We start from the raw sequence: 8,352 nt of genomic DNA on the forward strand, positions 1-8,352 counted from the left end.
ACGAGCCCTTCACAGGTATTGCCAAAGATGTTCGGAAAACACAGATATTTACATTAGGATTCATAACAGTAGCAAAATTACAGTTATGAAATAGCAACGAAAATAATTTTATGGTTGAGGGGTTCCCCACAACATGAAGACATGTCTTAATGGGTCACAGCATTAGGAAGGTTGAGAACCACTGCTTTAAAGTCCTCCAGCACCCACAAGCACAGCATCTGGGCCTCTGTCAACTTTTTCGCTAGAAACTCTGGCTCAGCACAAATCTTGCTGGAGAGGCCCCTGTGCCAGCTCCCCCTTTTCTCATTCCCCTTTGACTGCCTTAGTACCCCATCAACCTGACCAGCATGCCAATATAAGTCACTCAAATCCACCAGATCCTCCTTCCATAAGGAATGTTAATGGACTCAATAATTGAAGGGCCCAGTGTGAGGGACCACAGCTCTTCTGATTCAAGATGGCTCTGGTGATTTGAATGAGAAAGCCCCATAAGTTCATATGTTTGAATTCCTGGTCCTCAACTGATGAAACTGGGAAGGATTAGGAGGTGTGGTCTTATTGGAAGAGATGTGTCACTGAGTGGGCTTTGAAGTTTCAAAAGACTCGGGCCATTCCCAGGGTGCCCTCTTTCTTCTTCCTGCTTGTGGATCAAGATGTAAGCTATGGGATACTGCTCCAGTGCCTTGCCTGCCTACCTGCTGCCATGCTCTCCATAGTGATGCTCAAGGATTCTAACTTGTCTTGGTTGGGGTGGCTTATCACAGCAATAGAAAAGTAATTAGGACAATGACAGTGACTATGTCCAGTCTGAGGAAACAGCCACAGAACACCACATAACTGATGGAGTTTTCCACTGGCACTCCCCAGTGCTTGGTGCATGTTCCATGTCAAAATGCTCAGTGGCCCAGTACCATCCTCCATAGTGGTTTCCAGGTTTCATTTAGCCCTGGGTTCTCTCTGCTTCTCAATCTGCATCTGCCTGTGGTGGTATTGTGTTCCCCAAAATATTGTGCACCCTAATAAACTTATCTGGGGTCAGAGAACAAAGCAGTCACTAGATATAGAGGCCAGAAAATAGTGGCACACATGCCTTATTATTCCAGAGGCAGAGATCCTCCTGGATCTCTGAGAGTTTAAAGCCACACTGGAAACAGCCAGGCATGGTGACTCATGCCTTTAATCCCAGGAAGTGAGCTTTTAATCCCAGGAAGTGATGGCAGAAAGCAGAAAGGTATATAAGGCGTGAGGACCAGGAACTAGAGCCTGGTTAAGCTTTTAGGCTTTTGAGCAGCAGTTCAGCTGAGACCCATTCTAGATGAGGACTGAGAGGCTTCCAGTCTAAGGAAACAGGATCAGCTGAGGAATCAGCGAGGTGAGGTAGCTGTGGCTTGTTCTGCTTCTCTGATCTTCCAGCGTTGACCCCAGTACCTGGCTACCTCCAGGTTTGTTTTTATTAGTAAGACTTTTTAAGATTCGTGTTACATCTGCTAGTTTGTCTCTTCTGATTGGAGGTCTATTGTAAGGGATGTGTCTCTATTTGGACTAATGGAGAACCACAGAGGTCTGTTTTGGTGTGCAATAATCTAACTCTCAATTGTGACTTTGGGACAATAGCACTTTCCTTGTACACGTGAGTTAGCTATGGGACACTGACCTTCCAATTTATTTAGTCTTTCCTTGGATCTGGGACCCCACCTGAGGAACAGCAGCGCCCCTTTTTGGTGTAGGGGCTCAGCAGAGAGCCATCACATGTAGCAGCCCTGGGGGCCTCTGCTGGGAACTAATCCAATGCCCTGACTGATGTCAGTCATTCTGGTCACTGGGCTATGACAGATTTACTCTTGGGGAGCCCCATACCAGGACTGCAGCCTGGGGCTGTGGACAAAGGACAAAGCGTGCAATACATCACAGTTGTCTAGTGGGGAAGTGTTGGTAACTACCGTTTACTCCAAGTCACCATGGGATTTCTGCATGGCCAGGTGCTTATCCCCTTTGTAAAGTGTGTGTTCCTGCAGATGAGCTTTAGGTCTGGGGCTGCAGGCTCCCCAGCATGGCTTTAGGGCCCACAGATGGTTCTGCCACCATCATTAGTGGCTGTGTTTCCTGTAAGGTGTCCATCTTTCCACTCCTGCAGTCTTCTGTATTTGTTAGTTGGCACTTGTTTGTAGGGATGAGCGGGTCTCTCTCCTCCACCTTCATATCACATTTTTTCCTTTACCACAGAGGCCTGGCTCCTTCCTTACCCAAGGTTCAAAGAAGCTTGTGTCTGCTGGCTCTAGAGTTTTATTTTCCCAGGCTGGACCTGTCATACACACAAACTGAAAGGAGTGAGTACCAAAGAAGCAGGCTTAAGGATGTCCACTACACCACGGTGAGCGATATTACACATGTAGAAACAACCCTGCTCTGGGGACTTCCAGCCATTTTCCATTTGTTTGCAGAATTCTAAATGCATACAACAGAACTATAAAAAAAATGTGAAAAACATCAAGTGTTTTTCTTTGAAGGGAGTTATAGAATAATCCCAGTAGAATGTCATTTATGACATAGATAGAACAAAAGGGCTTCTTCATTTATATGTGTTGCGTGTCTGTAAATAGAGATGAGAACCAAGACTCCTGGGAAGTGGTATTGTGGATTTGGGAGGAATTACCTGGTTCAGATCCTTTGTTTCTTCAAACAGACTGCCCTTCTCTGGACACTGACGGCTGGGGACAGTATACCATTTGGACAAAGGTCTGGAAATGGGTAGGCAGGCTGTTGTTAAGGGACTCTGGTATCACCCAGGAGCAACCATAGTGTGTGTGTGTGTGTGTGTGTGTGTGTGTGTGTGTGTGTGTGTGTCCTACTGGGCACCAGGCTCATTGCCTTACCCTCTTGTTAGGGGCCAGTGTCCTGCAGTTCATGGCCCTAGTTGGGTCATCTTATACATTATCACCATGTGTTGAACAGTGCTGGGGCAGTCCCCGTGTAAGGACATTCTGTGTCCTCCTGTGACCTGAGTTCTGTGTCTTATGGCAAATGGAAGTTCCATCGACTGGCTGAAGGCTCAGTGGCTCTATTTCAGCTGGATGTAAAGGGCCACCAGTCTGTGGGATGAGGAGGCAAAGGAGGATGCTACCATGAGGCCAGTTTCAACTCCATGCTGCACAGCACAGCTGGTTTCTTCTCAGCACATTTCTCCCATGGGAGCTTATCTTCTATCTTAAAGAGGCCATGCCATTCAAGTTTGTCTCGTGTGGGTGTGTGGGTGGGGCAGAGTTCTCATCTTTATTCATATCCACACCAAAGCTCTCCTCCAATTCACTTGGATGGGATTCATGGCTCTCTCAGCCTACCCTTGGGCTGGGATCCTGACCTGGGTCCCATGAGTTTACCAGATGCTGCCACCTTGGTGTGGCCATTTGTGTGCTTTGAGAGTCCAGGAAATCTTCCCTACAGCCTTCAGAAGGACTAGGGCCTTGTGACACCTTGGTCTGAGCCTTCTGGCCTCCAGAGCTCTGATTTAGTCAATGTTATCCTCATGCCCCTGGGCTGTGTCTGCTGCATAGGCTAGGGTCCCTGATATACAGCTTCACAGGATGTTGGTCTAAGGTTCAGTGAGCCTTGCTGGAGATTTTGTGACAGAGAAAGAAACAAAGGCAGGCTTTGGCTCAGATAGCACAGTAGGGTGACCTACTCAGGCTTGTCCTGACTGAATGCTCAGGACCAAGCCTGCAGGACTCTGAGCCAGTGGGGTTCACAGGAGCAGATAGTCTGGTACTTCCAGCTGAGAGGACTCTTATCTGGTCAGCCTCTGGATGTTTCAGGCCTCACTGCTACCCTCAGTTCTCCCTATAAAGTTGGGCCTGCTCTGGCATAGGCTTGTGTGATGCTAGGTCCTTCAACAGGGGTTTAGTGGGTGTGTTAGCCTTTCTCACTGCTGTGGCCAAAATATCTGACATAAACAATGCAATTGTGTTGGCTCACAGATTTGGAGGGTTCAGCCCATGGTTATCTGCTCCCATGAGCTTGGGCAGGTCATCACAACACTGGGAATGGGAATGGGCTGGGCAATATATAGGCCTCAGGGGCACAATCTCAGTGATCTAACTCCTTCAATGAGGCCCCACCTTCTAAAGCTTCCATCGTGTCCCAAAACAGAACCACCGACTTGACCTAGTATTTAACACATGAGGATGAAGGGGACATTTTCTCTTCAAACCCTAACAACTGGGTTTAGTGGAAGACTGGCTGTAGTTGAGGTATGTCAGGAGAACAGGACATCTGTGTCCACCTCCCGAGGTGTGCAGGTCTTGCCTGGCCCCTGGCTTCTCCTTGAGAAACTCTTGCCAAGCTATAAGGTCCAAGGAATAGCTTTGATGGCCGAGGGCCTGGAAGGCAGAGGGTACTATGGGGGACACCTCTCCATGCCTTTTCCTGCTCCTTGGGGCTGCATAAGCACAGCAGGGGATGGAGTTAAGAGGCCTGGGAAGCTGGGCAAGGGAGGCATTGGATCCCTGGAGGTATGCCCCCTGCCTCTGTGACGTGCTTCAGTCAGAGCCCAAGATCATGGAGGGAAAACCCAGAATAAGATCCCACAAATGGCTACTGAAGTGGTTTCCTTAATACTCCCATGCAATGAGGGCAGGTAGGCTGCACCTGCAGGGTGGGCAACTGGTGGGTACCCCATCTCTGCGCACCCACAACCTGGCCTGGAGGACAGAAGTCTCTCCCATTTTATCTTTGGGACCTTGGTGTCCTGAGGGGTGCTGTGAGAGACAGGGCCATGACCTACTTTCTGGTTCCCTTATCTTTATCCCACCCTTCACTGCCCAGTTTCAGTGTGCAGAGTACTTGGATCCCCAGCTCCATGGCTATGGTCTGGGGACCCCCTCACAGCCTTATCCCCACTTTGGAAGCCAAGTGAGCTGTCAAGAAGGGCCCACCTGCTGCTCGCTAAGGAAGCAAGAAGCAAAGCATCTCCAGCCTCAGTTGCCACTTTGGCAGTGGGAGGCACACCAGGAACTGCACAAATTAGCCCTAAATGTAGCCAGGGCTTTGGTGTGTGCTGTGCTTCAGTGTTGTAGGCACTAGTGGTTTGGGCAGCAATAATCAGGCTGGTCTTTGGTGATCTCCTCCCAGGATGCCTTTCAGTTAGTGAAGGGTGTGCCTTCAATGCAGCCTTGGACCCTTGGCAGCCTCCACAGCCCAGATCCTTGCCTATACACTCCAAAGTGCTCTGGGTGTGGAGAGCTGGATGGGCCTGTCCTGCAACCCACAGAACTCCCAGCTGTCTTTGGGCGGCCTCTGGCTGGAGGCCTCTGTAAAGTGGGTGATCCTAACTTCAAGGCTCATCGTCTTTCTCCCGGTGCCTCGGGGGACTTGAGATCAGGACAGAGCAAGGGGAAATCTTCCTGTAACTGCACAATAGTCCATGTACTGCTATCTGATGGGATCACTGAATCAAAAGGCAGAGTGATGGGGAAAGAATGTGCTTCATTAACAACAAGCCAACATGTGGGAAGACTGCGGCTTCTGTGTTGGTTAAAAGGACTGGCGTCTGGTCTTTGTTGTGGCTGAACTTCTGGCCAGGACCCTTCCAGGTGTGACTCTTGACCATGCCGTAAGCAGGAGGTTCTTAGGAAGGGAGGGTTTGTATGTTCCTGTTCCTTCAGCGCATTGTTAATCAATAAAAGATGGCCTTCAGGGGCTGAGGAGAGCTCAGTCAGTAAAGTTCGTGCTTTTCAAGCTTGAGTTCAATTGCAGAACTCACGTATTGTGTTTTGAATGACATGTCCCCTATAGTCTATGGCATTTGAATGCCTGGTCTCCAGTTTGTGGTACTGTTTTGGGAGGTTTAAGAGGAGCAGCATTGCTGGAGGAAGTGTGTCATTGAGGAGTTGGCTTTGAGAGTAAAAAGCCTTCTCCATTTCCAGTTTTCTCTCTCTCTCTCTCTCTCTCTCTCTCTCTCTCTCTCTCTCTCTCTCTCTCTTTCTCTCCCTCCCTCCCTCCCTCCCCCTCCTCTCCCTCTCTGTCTCTCTGCTTTGTGCTTATGGCTCAAGATGTAAAGTTTCAGCCATGCCTGCCTACTGCCTCTGCCCTGCCGTGATGGACTCTAACCCTCTGGAACTGTAAGCCAAAACAAACTCTTCTACATATTGCCTTGGCCATGGTATTTCATTACAGGTACAGGAAAGTAACTAAGACATCATATAAGAAAAAGGGGAAAAAAAGAAAAGAAAAGAAAGAAATAAAAAGGTAGTCTTGGTGTCATGCATTTGTAATTCCAGGGCTGGGGAAGCAGAGATGAGCAGATCCTTGGGGCGTGCTGGCCAGCCAGCCTAGCCTAGCTGGTTAGCTACAGTCCAGTGAGAGATCCTGTATCAGAAAAAAGTGGACAGTGCCTGTAATAACAGACCAAGTTGTCAGTTGTCCTCTAGCCTCCCCATGCTATGTGCCCACACTCTCCCTCCCTCTCTCCCCGTCTGTCTCTCTCTCCCTCACTCACCCACTCTTGCTTGCTCTCCTATGTGCACACACACAAATAGACAAACTTCAGTGGGCAGCTAGTCCCACTGAAGCGGAGCAGGTAGGAATGAGGAGAAACTTCTGAGTACCAGATAGAAGAGAACTCATGTACACTCACTCCAGGCCATCTCTGTGGACACAGGCCAATGGGAGCAGGAAGGCCCCAAAATGTAGGGGCCCAGACGAGCACCTTGCAGCTCCTTGAAGCTTCATGAATCTACAGTAAGTCAGGACTTCTGTGTGACACTTGTTCAGCCTCCTGGAGCCCTCAGCCACTAGGGGGAGCAAGTAAGTCATGTCGGGGCCAGACCCACTGAAGGAGGGCGTTCTGAAGACGGTGGGAGCCAATACTCCAGGCTGAGACAGAAGGGGCGGGCTCCAGGCGGATTGAAGGTCTGAGATAAGAGATGACAGGAAGGGAAGCCTGGGGCTGCCTGATGTCAGAGGTGATTCTTTAAAAGGTTGAGTTGAATCTTGGGGCTATGTCTTCAGGAGGAGGGTTGTTTTAGGGGTGGCTAGAGGTGGACCTTCCATTAGAGGTAAGACATGAGGAGATATTGAATGCAGCTCAAGGGGTCAAGTGGAGAAAGATGATGAGAACAGAAGCACTGGGGAGGGCTGGCCATCAATCTGAGGAGCATCAAGGAGGACCCTGTACCATCTCCTAGTGTACCCACATCTTCATCCCTCAGTGCCTCAGACAATGGTACAACTGGATAGGAACAGAGGTACTCACCCCCCAAGGGAGTGAATACATGGTAGTGAGGGGCTGGGAGCATTGCCAGCCCCTCACCAGGCTGCTGGCAACCACTTGCCCTATGAGTCCTAATGCTTCTACTCTGGCCGTCTGTCTGTTCTGTGCAAGTAGGATGGGATAGACCTTATCTTTGGGTGACAAGAGATGGTGATGGCAGTCTCAGGCTAAGGCCTTTCCAGCTAAGAACCTAAGCAGCCACTCTGACTAGCGTTAGGTTAAGCCCTAGATTTGGGAAGATATCATGAGCAGAGACGCTGACAGCCACAAAGGTTGCCGCTGATTAATTCTTACCCAGCAAAATGCCACAGGCTGTCAGACACACAGCTCCTCTGTCTGCGGTGGTAAATAGCTTATTGATCACTAGCAGGAGCTCACCGAAATCTAAAGAGCATCCTCGAAGGGCCAGACTATAGGGATAGCAGGCAGCCAGGGTGAGTGCAATGGTGTCACAGCTTGGACTCATAGACTTGGGCGCTCCACCTGGTCTGTGCCCATTCTGGGACCTGGGAATCCAGGACATGGTCTAGCTGGAGGAGATATAGCATGGGAAATGGGATGCTTTGAACCCAGGTGCCTGGATCTGTGATGGATGCTGCATGTTAGCAAGCAAGGGGCTCCTCTCAGAGCCTGGCTCTCCACTGCTCCTGGAAGAGAGATTTCCCTTTCCCATTTTTAAGGGGGACAAAGGCCAGCACCATCTGCATGAGAAAGGCTGACAGATGTTGGCATGGCCAGCGGCTGAGCCTATTCAGGTTAAGTGTCAAAGCAAAGGATATAAAAGATCAAGAAACACTGACAGGCACCTACCCCTATTGGGTGGGTCAGGCCTCCTGCCTCCAGGGTGAACAATCTGGAGACAAACAAGCATGCACACAACACATTCCCATATAGCAACATGAACACGTGTGGGGGACATATTTGCATATACCAGCACACACAGGCACACAATGTATTCTCACACTCATCCTACACATACTTATTCACACTTGTTCACACATATGTGCATGTATATATATGTATGTGTGTGTGTGTGTGTGTGTGTGTGTGTGTGTGTGCAACCCATACACATGTATGTGCCCAAAATA

The sequence above is a fragment of the Peromyscus californicus genome, unplaced genomic scaffold, assembly GCF_007827085.1.
Source record: "Peromyscus californicus insignis strain IS unplaced genomic scaffold, ASM782708v3 Scaffold_4__1_contigs__length_199733344, whole genome shotgun sequence".
Lineage (NCBI taxonomy): Eukaryota > Metazoa > Chordata > Mammalia > Rodentia > Cricetidae > Peromyscus > Peromyscus californicus.